Below are 12,528 nucleotides of genomic sequence, written 5' to 3'. Positions count from 1 at the left end.
TATCATTCTTTTCTTTTTTTGCTTGCATTCTGTTTATTTTTTAAATTTAATTTTATTATATTTTTCTGATCAATAAACATTTATTCTCTTTCCCACTTTCTCCATGCTTTCTTAAAACAGTTTATGAAAATAAAGAAAGCTTTCAAAACTAATAGTATATTGAAGCAAAACAGATTTTCACATTGGTTATGTCCAAAAACAAAGCCTAAATTTTAAGTACATCACCATTCTGGCAGAAGGAACATAGTATATTTAATTGTTAGATCTCTGGAATCTTTAATTTGTCACTGTAGTGATCAGTGTTCTAAAGACTAAACGTTTTTTGTTTGTTTGTTTGTTTGTTTTTTAATATACTGTTGTATAAATTATTCTCCTACTTTTGCTTATTTCACCCCATATCAGCTCTTTCCAATGAACACTGAAGCTCCATTTCATCATTTTCATAAGATAATATTGTTCTATTGCATCATGTAGTACAAATTTTAGATATTCTTCAACAGGTGGATTTTATAATGGGTTTCTGGTTCTTTGATATTATAAAGAGAAATACAGAACTACTTCCCTTTTATTTTATGTCTTAGGTATATGTCTCATAAGTGTACCACTATATCAATATAAATGTACAGTTTATAGGCTTTTTGACATATCTCCAAAATTTTTCCAGAATCACTGAAACAATTAACAGTTCTGTCAACAATATATTAATGTGTCTGTGTACCCAAAGTTCCTCTAACATTTGCCATGTTCTTTTTTCATCATCTTTACTAATCTTAATAGGTGCAAATTAAGCCTCAAAGTTTTCTTAATTTGCACTTCCCTATTAAGTTGGACAATTTTTCACCATGGTTGTTAATATATAAGATTTCTTTCTGCAGAAAGTTTTTGTTCTTATCCTTTGACCATCTGTCTATTGATAAATAGCCCTAAGACATAAATTTGAAAGTTTTTTTCATGAAAATGAGACTTTATCATAGAAGCTTGCTGTAAAAAGTTTCCTAGTTCATTAATACCCTTCCAATTTGCATTAGTTTTTTATTTTGGAAAAAAAAACTTTTTAATTATATGAAATGAAAATTGTCCATTTTTATCTTCTGTGATCCTTTCTATCTATTGTTTAGTAACAACTCTTCTGCTATCTATACATCTGAAATACTTCTCAGATTTAATGATTTCATTATATACAGGTCAAATATGTATCTGGAGTTTATATTGATATTCAATATGAAATATCACTGAGTAAACATAAAACTATATTCTATACTATACTATATTCTATTCCTTCTGTATGTTATATACTTAATCTGTTCAAATAATAAACTTATATACCATAATAAGGACTAAATAGCTTTGATAATTATAGCTTTGTAATATAGTACTGGTCTATAGAGATGAGGAAAAGAGTATGCATCATTTAACTCTCACTTTCATCTGAACTGGACACAAAATAATTTAATATGACAATTCAACTTATTATGGCACTAGGAGGAAAAAGGGAGATGGGGAGAGGGATTAAGAGAGAGGGTAGATTCAGGGAAGAATTAGTATTTTTATTAAATTCTTTAATAAAGAAAAAAATATATTTTTTTCCTTTTATATGCCCTTTCTTCATTGGTGGAAAAATCCTTGGAATAAGCATACATGATCAAGGAAAAAAAAGACAACTCTCAGAGGTTATGCTCAAAAAATGTGCTCTTATTCTGAACATGAATCTATCACCACTCCAACAAGAGATCAAAAGCATACTTCATCCTTGATTTTATTGATTTTCTGATTGTCATTTCATAGACTGTAGTTCTTATAGTCTATGAAATTATCTTTATGATACTGCTATTTCACAAATTGTTTTTCTGATTTGACTAATTTCATTCTTCACTAGTTTAGTGAAGATTTGAAAATATTTTTATAATATTAATGTTGTGGTATAAATTGTTACAAAACTTCAGTTTCCTCAGTATCATTTCATAAAGTGTTTTTCATCTCTTTGAAAGTTTCACTTTTTCTACACCCAAAATTATTCAGTGACATCTATGTATTACAACTTGTTCAGCTACTGCCCAATTGATGAATATCCTCTTAATTTATAGGGAGTTTTGTTTGTTTTACCACAACAAAGAACTACAGTAGATATTTTAACATATACAGGACCTTTTACTCCTTAGTTTTGCTTTTCTATAGTGGTACAGCTGAGGCAAAGACCTTATTAGGCCCTAGAGAATCAACTAAAAACCTATTAGAAGCAATCAACAACTTTATCAAAGTTGTATAATCCATATAAAACAAATCCATATAAATCATCAGCATTCTTATACATCACTAACAATATCCAACAGCAAGAGATATAAAGAGAAATTCCATTTAAAATATCTGTCGATAGTATAAAATATTTGGGCATTTACCTGCCAAAGGAAAATCAGGAACTATATAAGCAAAACTACAAAACACTTTCCACACAAATAAAGTCAGATCTAAGCAAATGGAAAAATATCTATAAGAAGATATGAAAATATCTATAAGAAATGACCAGCAGGATAACTTCAGAGGGTCTTGGATATACCTACACGAACTGATATTAAGTGAAATGAACCGAACCAGGAGATCACTATACACAGCAACAAGAAAACAATATATGACAATCAATTCTTTTTTTTTTTTTTTTTTATTATATATATATATATATATATTTTATAATATTATCCCTTGTATTCATTTTTCCAGTTTACCCCCCCTCCCTCTATTCCCTCCCCCTGACGACAGGCAATACCATACATTTTACATGTGTTACAATATAGTCTAGGTACAATACATGTGTGCGAATATCACTTTCTTTTTGCACAATAAACATTAGAATCCGAAGGTACATGCAACCTGGGCAGACAGATATTAGTGCTAACAATTTTCATTCCACTCCCAGTGTTTCTTCTCTGGGTGCAGCTACCTCTGTCCATCATTGATCAACTGGAAGTGAGTTGGATCTTCTTTATGTTGAAGATTTCCACTTCCATCAGAATACATCCTCATACAGTATTGTTGTTGAAGTGTACAGTGATCTTCTGGTTCTGCTCATTTCACTCAGCATCAGTTGATTTAAGTCTCTCCAGGCCTCTCTGTATTCCTCCTGCTGGTCATTTCTTACCGAGCAATAATATTCCATAACCTTCATATACCACAATTTACCCAACCATTCTCCAACTGATGGACATCCATTCATCCTCCAGTTTCTAGCTACAACAAAAAGAGCTGCCACAAACATTTTGGCACATATATGTCTCTTTCCGCTCTTTAGTATTTCTTTGGGATATAATCCCAGTAGTAGCGCTGCTGGGTCAAAGGGTATGCACAGTTTGATAACTTTTTGGGCATAATTCCAGATTGCTCTCCAGAATGGCTGGATTCTTTCACAACTCCACCAGCAATGTATTAGTGTCCCAGTTTCCCCACATCCCCTCCAACATTTGTCATTATTTGTTCCTGTCATCTTAGCCAATCTGACAGGTGTGTAGTGGTATCTCAGAGTGGTCTTAATTTGCATTTCTCTGATCAGTAGTGATTTGGAACACTCTTTCATGTGAGTGGATATAGTTTCAATTTCTTCCTCTGAGAATTGTCTGTTCATATCCTTTGACCATTTATCAATTGGAGAATGGTTCGGTTTCTTATAAATTTGGGTCAGTTCTCTATATATTTTGGAAATGAGACCTTTGTATGACAATCAATTCTGATGGATGTGGTCTCTTCAACAATTATTCAAATCAGTTCACTTGTTCACTTGCATTTTGTTTTCTCAGTTTTTCTTTTTTTTTTTACTTCTTGATCTGATTTTTCTTGTGCAAGAGAACTATATAAATATGTATACATGTGTTGGATTCAACATATATTTTAACATATTTAACATGTATTGGACTACCTGTCAGCTAGGGGATGTGATGAGGGGAAAGGGGAAAATTTGGAACAAAAAGTTTTGCAAGGGTCAATGTTGGAAAAATTACCCATTAATATGTTTGTAAATAAAAAGCTTTAATAAAAAAGACCTTATTAGGGTTTTTTATATAATAGCATTTATTTTCAAAATACATGCCAAGATAGTTTTCAACATTCAGCCTTGCAAAATCTTGTGTTCGAAATTTTTCTCTCCCTCCCCTAGACAGCAAGTAATCTAGTTTAGGTTAAGCATGCACAATTATTCTAAACATATTTCCACATTTATCATGGTTCACAAGATCAAAAAGAAGGAGGAAATGAGAAAGAAAAAAATAAGCAAACAACCAACAACAAAAAGGTAAAAATATTGTGTTATAATCCACATTCAGTCCCCATAGTCCTCTCTCTGGCTGCAGATGACTCTCTCCAACACAAGTCTATTGGAATTAGCTTGAATTACCTCATTGTTGAAAAGAGCTAAATCCATCATAGTTGACCATCATCTTGTTGTTGCTATATACAATGTTTTTTTGGTTCTACTCATTTCACTCAGGATCACTTCAAGCAGGTCTTTCCAGGCTTTCTGAAATCAGCCTCCTGATTGTTTCTTATAGAAAAATAATATTTGACTACATTCATATACCATAACTTATTCAGCTATCCCCCAACTAATGGCATGTAGTTTCCAGTTCCTTGCCACCACAAAAACGGGTTGCTAACAAACACTTTTTGCACATGTGGGTCCTTTTCCCTTTTGTGATTTCTTTGGAATACAAACCCTGTAGTGAGACTGCTGGATCAAAGGGTACGCACATTTTGATAGCCCTTTGGGCATGGTTCCAAACTGCTCCCCAGAATGGTTGGATCAGTTCACAACTCTACCAACAAATATTAGTGTCCCAGTTTTCCCACATAACCACCAATATTTATTATTATTTTTTCCTGTCATCTTAACCAATCTGAAAGGTATGAAGTGGTATCTTAAAATCATCTTAATTTTCATTTCTCCAATTAATAGTGATTTAGAATATTTTATTATGACTAGAAATGGCTTTAATTTCTTCATCTGAAAATTGTCTGTTCATATCCTCTAACCATTTATTAATTGGTGAATGGCTTTTTATTCTTACAAATTTGAGTCAGTTCTCTATATATATTAGAAATAAGGCTTTTATCAGAATCCTTGGATATAAAATTTTCCCCCAGTTTTCTGCTTCTCTTCTAATCTTGGCTGCATTGGTTTTGCTTGCACAAAAATTTTAATTTCATAAAATCAAAATTATTCATTTTGCATTTTATATTGTTCTCTAGTTTTGTTTTTTGTTTTGTTTTGTTTTGTTTTTTACCATATATTCCTTCCTTCTCCACAGACATGACTACTTCTTAATAAGGCTTTGTAGATATTCCAAATTACTTTCCATAATGATTATATCTATCCACAGATTCCCCAAGAAATATGTCAATGTGTCTGTTTTCCTTTGGCCTTTATAATATTTGTCATTTTACTTTTTTGTCATCTTTGCCAATATGATAGTTTTGAGGCAGAAATGCTAAATTCCTTTGTCTTCTCAAATTAGTTGACATTTATAACATTGTTCCATATGGTATATAGATTATTTCTTCTCTTGAACATTGTGTATTGTTATCATTAGACCATCTACCAACTAAGAAATGGCTCTTACTGTTACAAATTTTAATCCATTCCATAAGTAACTTGGAGACCTTTATAAGAAAAATGTTGTAAAATTTTTTCTTAGTTATTTTCCTTTTAACCTTAGCTTTATTCAATTTAATTTTTCAATTTTATTAACTTTATGTAATCAAAATTGTCCATTTTGTTTTCTGAATCTTTCCTATTGCTTGTTTTATCATGAAATTAAAAAAAAAGAAAAGTGTACATAATAGATCTGTAATTCTCTTTTCCCTCTATTCCACCTTGTTATGAAACTATTTTATTTCTGAAGTTCAAAAATTTTACAAGAGATTTTTTCTGTCCATTTATCTGATAAGTACTTTTCTAATGAAAATTATTTTTCCCAATTATCTGATGCTATTATATCCCTTACCACTATGTTTTTAATTTTTCTCTGAGAGTGCTAAGCTATAATTCTCATCTCAGAACTAGAAAATCTAATCATAAAACAAATAACAAGGGAGTTAATAATTTTATATAGGAGAGACCTCTAGAAAAAAACTGAATGGGAATAAAAAAGTATACCTTTTTCACCTGTGTATGACATTTTCACAAAAATTTACCATGGTATAGGTCATAAAAATCTTAAAAACTCTCTCTCTCTCTCTCTCTCTCTCTCTCTCTCTCTCTCTCTCTCTCTCTCTCTCTCTCTCTCTCTCTCTGTATATATATATATATATGTCTATATAGATATATAGATATATAGATATATATCTATATAGATAGATAGATATACATATGTAATGGTCCAATGATTTGATTGGACCATAACGTCCAAAGTGGAAGTGTAGATCAAAATTAAACCTAAAGATCTAAGCTATTAGGTCAGTAACTCACTATTCCACAAAAACTGCTGGAAAAACTGAAAAATAGTCTAGCAAGCCTAGACCACTCTCTTATATCAAGACTAGGCAGACATCAACATTTCACACTTTATACAAGGATAAACTCAAACTTAATACATGATTTAGAACATGTCAAAAAATACCCGCCAGATTTTTTGATAAGGGAAGAGTTTAGACTAAAGAGATAGAGAGGATCACAAAAGGTAAAATGGATAATTTCATTACATGAAATTAAAAAGGGTTTGCACAAAGACAATTCAGCCAAAATTAGGAGGAAAGTAGGAAAATGAGGGGTGGGAGATTTAGATGAAGTTTCTCTGATAAAATAGCATTTCTCAAATACATAAAGAACTGAGACAAATTTATAAATATAATAACCACTCCAACTGTTAATTGGCCAAAGAATATGAATAGTTTTCAGAAGAAGAAATCAAAATTATCAATATTAATATAAAGGTTCTCTGAAACATTCATAATTAGAAAAATGCAAATTGAAACAACTCTGAGGTAATACTTCACATCTAACAAATTAGATAACATGACAGAAAAGAAAAGCAACAAATTCTGAAGGATATATAGAAAAACAAAACATTACTACACTATTTTTGGATTTATGTGTAGTGTCCGGACCAGCTCTCTGGAGGGTCTCAGGAACAGCTTTGATCTTAGTGGAGGAGCGCAAGAGACAGGAAAGCCACCAGGAAGATAGTCAAAGATGGAATGTCTCTATTGCCAGTCCTCTCAGCCCTTAAATACCTCCATATGATTATATCATTACAGCACACTAAGTATGTGTGAACTAGAAAACTTATCATCTCATTAATCACACTGAGTTAACACCCTGCTGTAAGTATATTTGTTTCAAGTATACTTTTCTCAGTTTCCCAATATCTGTGGTCCTCTATACTTATGAACTGATCTAATCCTACTGAAGAATGATTTGGAACTAATCAAAAAGGTGATTAAACTGTGCATGTCATTTGACCAGTAATAAATGCTTAGTAGGTCTCCAATACAAAGAAGTAAAAAAAAAAAAAAAAAAAAAAGTAAAAGTATACAGAAGAACAAATACTTATAATAGCTCTTTTCTGTAATGGTAAAGATTTGAAAACTGAAGCTATACCCATCAATTAGGGAATGGCTTAACATGTTTTGGTATATGATTGTGATAGCATACTTATCATTGTGTTACCAAAAAAATTGACCAAAAGGATAATTTCAGAAAAACCTGGAAACACTTATAAGAACTAATACAAAGTGAAGTGGGCAGAACTAGGAAAACATTTTTTTGAAGGAAGGAAACAAACATTTATCAAATACCTAGTATTTGCCAGCACTTTACAAAAATATATTATTTGATTTTCAACAACAATGCAGCTATCATTATGCACATTTTCCATTTGAGAAATCTGGGGCAGAAAGAGGCTAAATGATTTATCAAAGGACTTGTTCAGTCATGCCCAAATCTTCACAATCTTATTTAGGATTTTCTTGGCAAAGGTAGTAGAGTGGTTTGTTGCTCCATTTCCTTCTCCAACTCATTTTATAAATGAGGAAACCAAAGCAAACTGGGTTAAGTGATTTGCCCAGGGTGGATAGCTGTATCTAAGTCCCGATTTAAATGCAGGTCTTCCTAATTTCAAATATGGTGCTCTATCCACTGTGACACCTTTCCCCAGGCATACAACTAGTAAATGACTGAGGTCAAATTCAAACTCAGATCTCAGGAGCATATTTTACTTGGTAGCATCAATGTTGTAATGATAATTAACTGTGAAAGTCTTAGCTATTCTGTCATTCCAAAGGACTCATGATAAAAAATTTTATCTATCTCCAGAGAGAATTAATGAATTCTCAGTTTATAGTACATTTTTCCCACTTTTTTCTTTCTCTTGTTTTTTTGGCAAAATGAATAATATGGAAATATATTTTGTATGGCACTATATGTATAATGGATATTGCAATTTTTGTCATATTGATGGATAAAGGAGGGGCAAAAGGGAGAAAGAAAATAGGGAATTGACAGTTAAAATTTTAGAAAGTAGTGAATTGCCAATTAGTGACCCATGATTTTTTTTGAAAGAATAGTAAAACCTGGCTCCATTATATAAAACACTAGGTCATGGATTTAAATATATACTATTTATAATTTTAAAGAAAGGTGCATTTATTCCAGTGTTTTCTAGTTTGGGGAGATATTGGTCTATGGTTATTGCTTTTTAGTTCTACACCCCAGATGTGTATTAAGTCTATTATATGTATCATAGAAGAAACTTAGTAGGATACTTTCTTCTATTATTTTTGCAAATAGTTTATGTAAGATTAGAATTAATCATTCTTTGAATATTTAACTAATTTGTGAATCCATCATGGAATTTTCCTTGGAAGTTAAATGATGTCTTATAAAAATCTCCCTCTGAGATTGAATTAAGTTTTCTACTTCTTGTTCTGATGACTGAACATTTTAAATTTTTACAAATACTAATTTATTATGCCACTTAATTTGATTTTATGCACATATAGTTGGATAAAAGTTTCTAATATCATTTATTTTGTTTGTTGTGGATTCATTCTCATTTTTAATATTGGTAATTTGATATTTTTCCTACCTTTAAATCAAATTATTTAGTGGTTCATATATTTTATTGTTTGCCAGCCTCCCCTCCCAAATAAACAACCCAGCTATTACCTTAATTTATTCATTTTTTTCCAATTTTGTTAATATCTTCCATGATTTTCAGGATTTCCACTTTGTTGTCTTTTAATTTGTTGGAGTTTAGGAGTTTTTAAAGTTGCATTATCAGTTCATGGATCTATTCCTTCTCTTTTGTATTAATGAAATTGTTTAGAGATATAAATGTATCTACAAGAATCATTTTGATTACAACTCAAAAGTTCTAGCATGTTGTCTCATTTCTGTCAATATCTGTAATAAATATTATCTATATTTCTATGATTTGTTCTTTGACCCATCAATTCTTTAGGGTTGCTATTCAGTTTCCAGTTGGTTTTTATTATTTTATTCAATAAGTATATACTTATTTTTACCACATTACTTATAGTGTTTTACAATATTTCTGCTTTTCTGTAATTGTTTGTGAAGTTTTTATGTTCTAGGACATCATCAATTTTTGCAAAAGTGCCACATAAATGAGAAGTATGGAGACATTCAATAAATGTCAGAGTTCTATCATATCTAATTTTTCTAAAATCTATTCAGATTTTTTCTTCTTAATTTTATTTATATATTATGTGAAAGAAGTACATTGGGGATACTGCTATTAAAGTTTTACTATCTAGTCCTCCCTTAAATTGAGTTTTTCCTTCAAGTAGTTACATGTTAGGCCATTGCATGCATATATAGTAAATATTGAAATTAATTCTGCTTGTTGCCTTTTAGCAAAACATATTCTTCTTGTTTATCTTTTTTAATTTTTAAGTATTGCCTTATATGAAATCATAATTTATATCTCTTTTTTTATTTGTTCAGGTAAGATATAATAAAATTTTCTCTAATCCTTTATTTAATTGAATGAATCTTTGTGTTTTAAATGTGCTTTTTTTCTAAATAAAGCATTATTTGAACTTTGCTTTTAATACATTTTTAATAAATTTATCCTATTCACATTCACAGCTATAATTATTTTCTTTTTCTTTTTATTCTCATATTTTCTTCTCGGGACTTCTTAATTGCTCCTTATTACAAGTTCTCATATTTTTCATTTCAATCTACTCTTCAGCTTAGGGTTTGTTTTGATTATGATTAATCCCTTCCTGATTGCTCCCTAACCATCTTTCTTATGTATTGTCCTTATTTCTTGTCCTTATATCCTTGATGAATTCAATATATTCCTACAATAAAGTGTGTGTGTGTGTGTGTGTGTGTGTGTGTGTGTGTGTGTGTGTCTTCTGGCATTGTTTTGATCAACTGAGATAAAAATTAAATTCTACACATGATATGGTATGTTTCTGATCAGACCAACTTCCTAATGTCCACAGACTCTGATTCTTTATCAATCTGGGATGGACAAATAATTCACTGTGACTTTTTTTCCCTGGATTTCACTCTCAGAATTGAGTCTCATATTTTCTAAATCTGTTTGAAGGAGTTTGGGGAGTGAGCTCCTGCTTCCTGCTACTTCATCATCTTGGCTCTCCCCAAGTTTTGATTATTTTTTAAAAAAAACTTTACTCCATTACTTTCATTTCTTTGTTATCTGTTTTGGTAAATTCGAATTATTTATATTTGTTCTTTTGAGGAAATTTTGCATTTTTTTTCCTCCTCAAAATCCCAATTATATGTATTTTTGAGTTTTTCTGTTCTGAGTTTGTGTATTTGGTCATTCTTGACATCCAAAAATTCCTTTTCTGTTTATTCATTTTTCTGGCTAAGGCACTTAGGTTTGAGATTCTCACATCAAAATGAGAATCTTCTTTGCCTGAAAGGTCTTCCTTGGGAATCAGGCTTAATTAGTTCCTTCAATGGACCTGTGCCTTTTCCGTCATCAGGGATGCCAAGAACCACTCCTCCTTTTGTATTCAACCTTAGTAGAAGTTCTTTCCTTGGCAGAAGGTGATAGAGGGGAAAAAAACTTTTATATTAACCCCCTGTTATTTCTTTGGTTGTTCCCCTCTAGTGAAGCAGACCTGGCTGATGGTTTTTGAGAAGGATGGCTAAAGAGTGACTTTTTATTTTACTATATTGAGATCCTTTTCTTCCATAATCAGCTAAGGCCCAAAGCAACAAGTGATCTGGGCTGAAGCTGCTTTTCTTCACATCAAGGTAATTTCATGCTGAGGTTATTTTGGTTTTTCCCCCTTAGCTTTACATTACACTTTCACTTTTTACCCTCCTGAGAATCTTTTGCTAAGGCTTTTTTATTTCATAAAGCTTTTAGTGCGCCTGAGGCTTTCACTTTCCATCCTTCAGGGAAATTCTTACTTCTTAGACTTTGTTATTCTTTCACAGAAAGGTTTATAAATTTACTTTAACTTTTATCTCTTTGGGGAGGTCTTTTATTTTCTTCACTGACTTGGGGTTAGGGATGGGCTTGGGAAGTTCTGTGGTAATCCATTTCTTATGAACCAAAGATAAAGATGTGGGTTAGACATCAAGGTAGAAAAAATACATTGTGTTCTGCAGTTTGCAGTACCTCTTTCCTGACAATATCTCCTGTCTCCTTTACTTTTCATAGACAAGCTATTTACTATGTATGCACTGTACATTCCCCCTCTGGCAAATGGAATCTTTCTTTTCTTCAAAGATCAGCTCAAATATCACTTCTACATGTAGATTTATCTTGATCTCATCACATGCCCAGTAGCTAATGTCTTCCCTTCCTTCCAGAAATTACCTAATTCAATTTCATGTACTTATCTGTTTTTATATAATTTTCTCACAATGGAATGTAAGCACTATATGGGAACATATGGTTTTATCTCGATATCCCTAATACCTGTGTGGGGAAGAGTGAGATAAGGTGAAGAACTTACAAGAATATGTGAATTCTTTTTCTGTATTTTATTTTCATTATTTCTGTGATTTCCCCTATGACCTGTATAATATGTGCAGGTCCATATTTGCTTGAGCCTTGGCCAGCTATAACCATATTTATTTAACCTGAGCTGATGACATTTATCAGTATTTGACATTTATCGATATTTAGTCTATTAGCTGGACCACTATCTTCTTGATTAAGCCTGAAGGCCTGATTTTCTGTTTCCTAGAAATCAGGAAATTTTGGGGAAACAGAAACCTTCCATTCCAATCTCTCTAAATAGCAACAACCAATTAGATGCCTCTCCCTCCCCTTCTCAATTCTCTCTTACCTGTGATGTAATTTCTTGTATAAAAGCTATGTATCTTTACTACTTCTTTAGCCCTCCTACCTCGAGCTTTCTCTTTCTTATCTCTCGATGGGATGGCTCATCCTCCAGAGGTTTTCAATAAACAACTTTTCTGTTTTCTATTGAGTGATCTCTAAGTAGTCATTTTGGGCAAGGGTCTTCTACATCCCTCACACTTGGTATGTATAGACAATTACATTTAATAAATAAATTTTGAAATAAAAT

At 31.5% G+C, this 12,528-nt stretch overlaps 1 protein-coding gene across 2 annotated transcripts in view; it reads right to left on the bottom strand.

Moving 5' to 3' along the window:
• CERKL (CERK like autophagy regulator) overlaps positions 1 to 12,528 on the bottom strand; it is a 224,758-nt gene that overhangs the window by 145,448 nt on the left and 66,782 nt on the right. The window lies entirely within an intron of this gene.

Source organism: Sminthopsis crassicaudata, chromosome 3, assembly GCF_048593235.1.
Source record: "Sminthopsis crassicaudata isolate SCR6 chromosome 3, ASM4859323v1, whole genome shotgun sequence".
Taxonomy (NCBI): Eukaryota; Metazoa; Chordata; class Mammalia; order Dasyuromorphia; family Dasyuridae; genus Sminthopsis; species Sminthopsis crassicaudata.
This window is presented reverse-complemented; position numbering and strand designations above follow the sequence as displayed.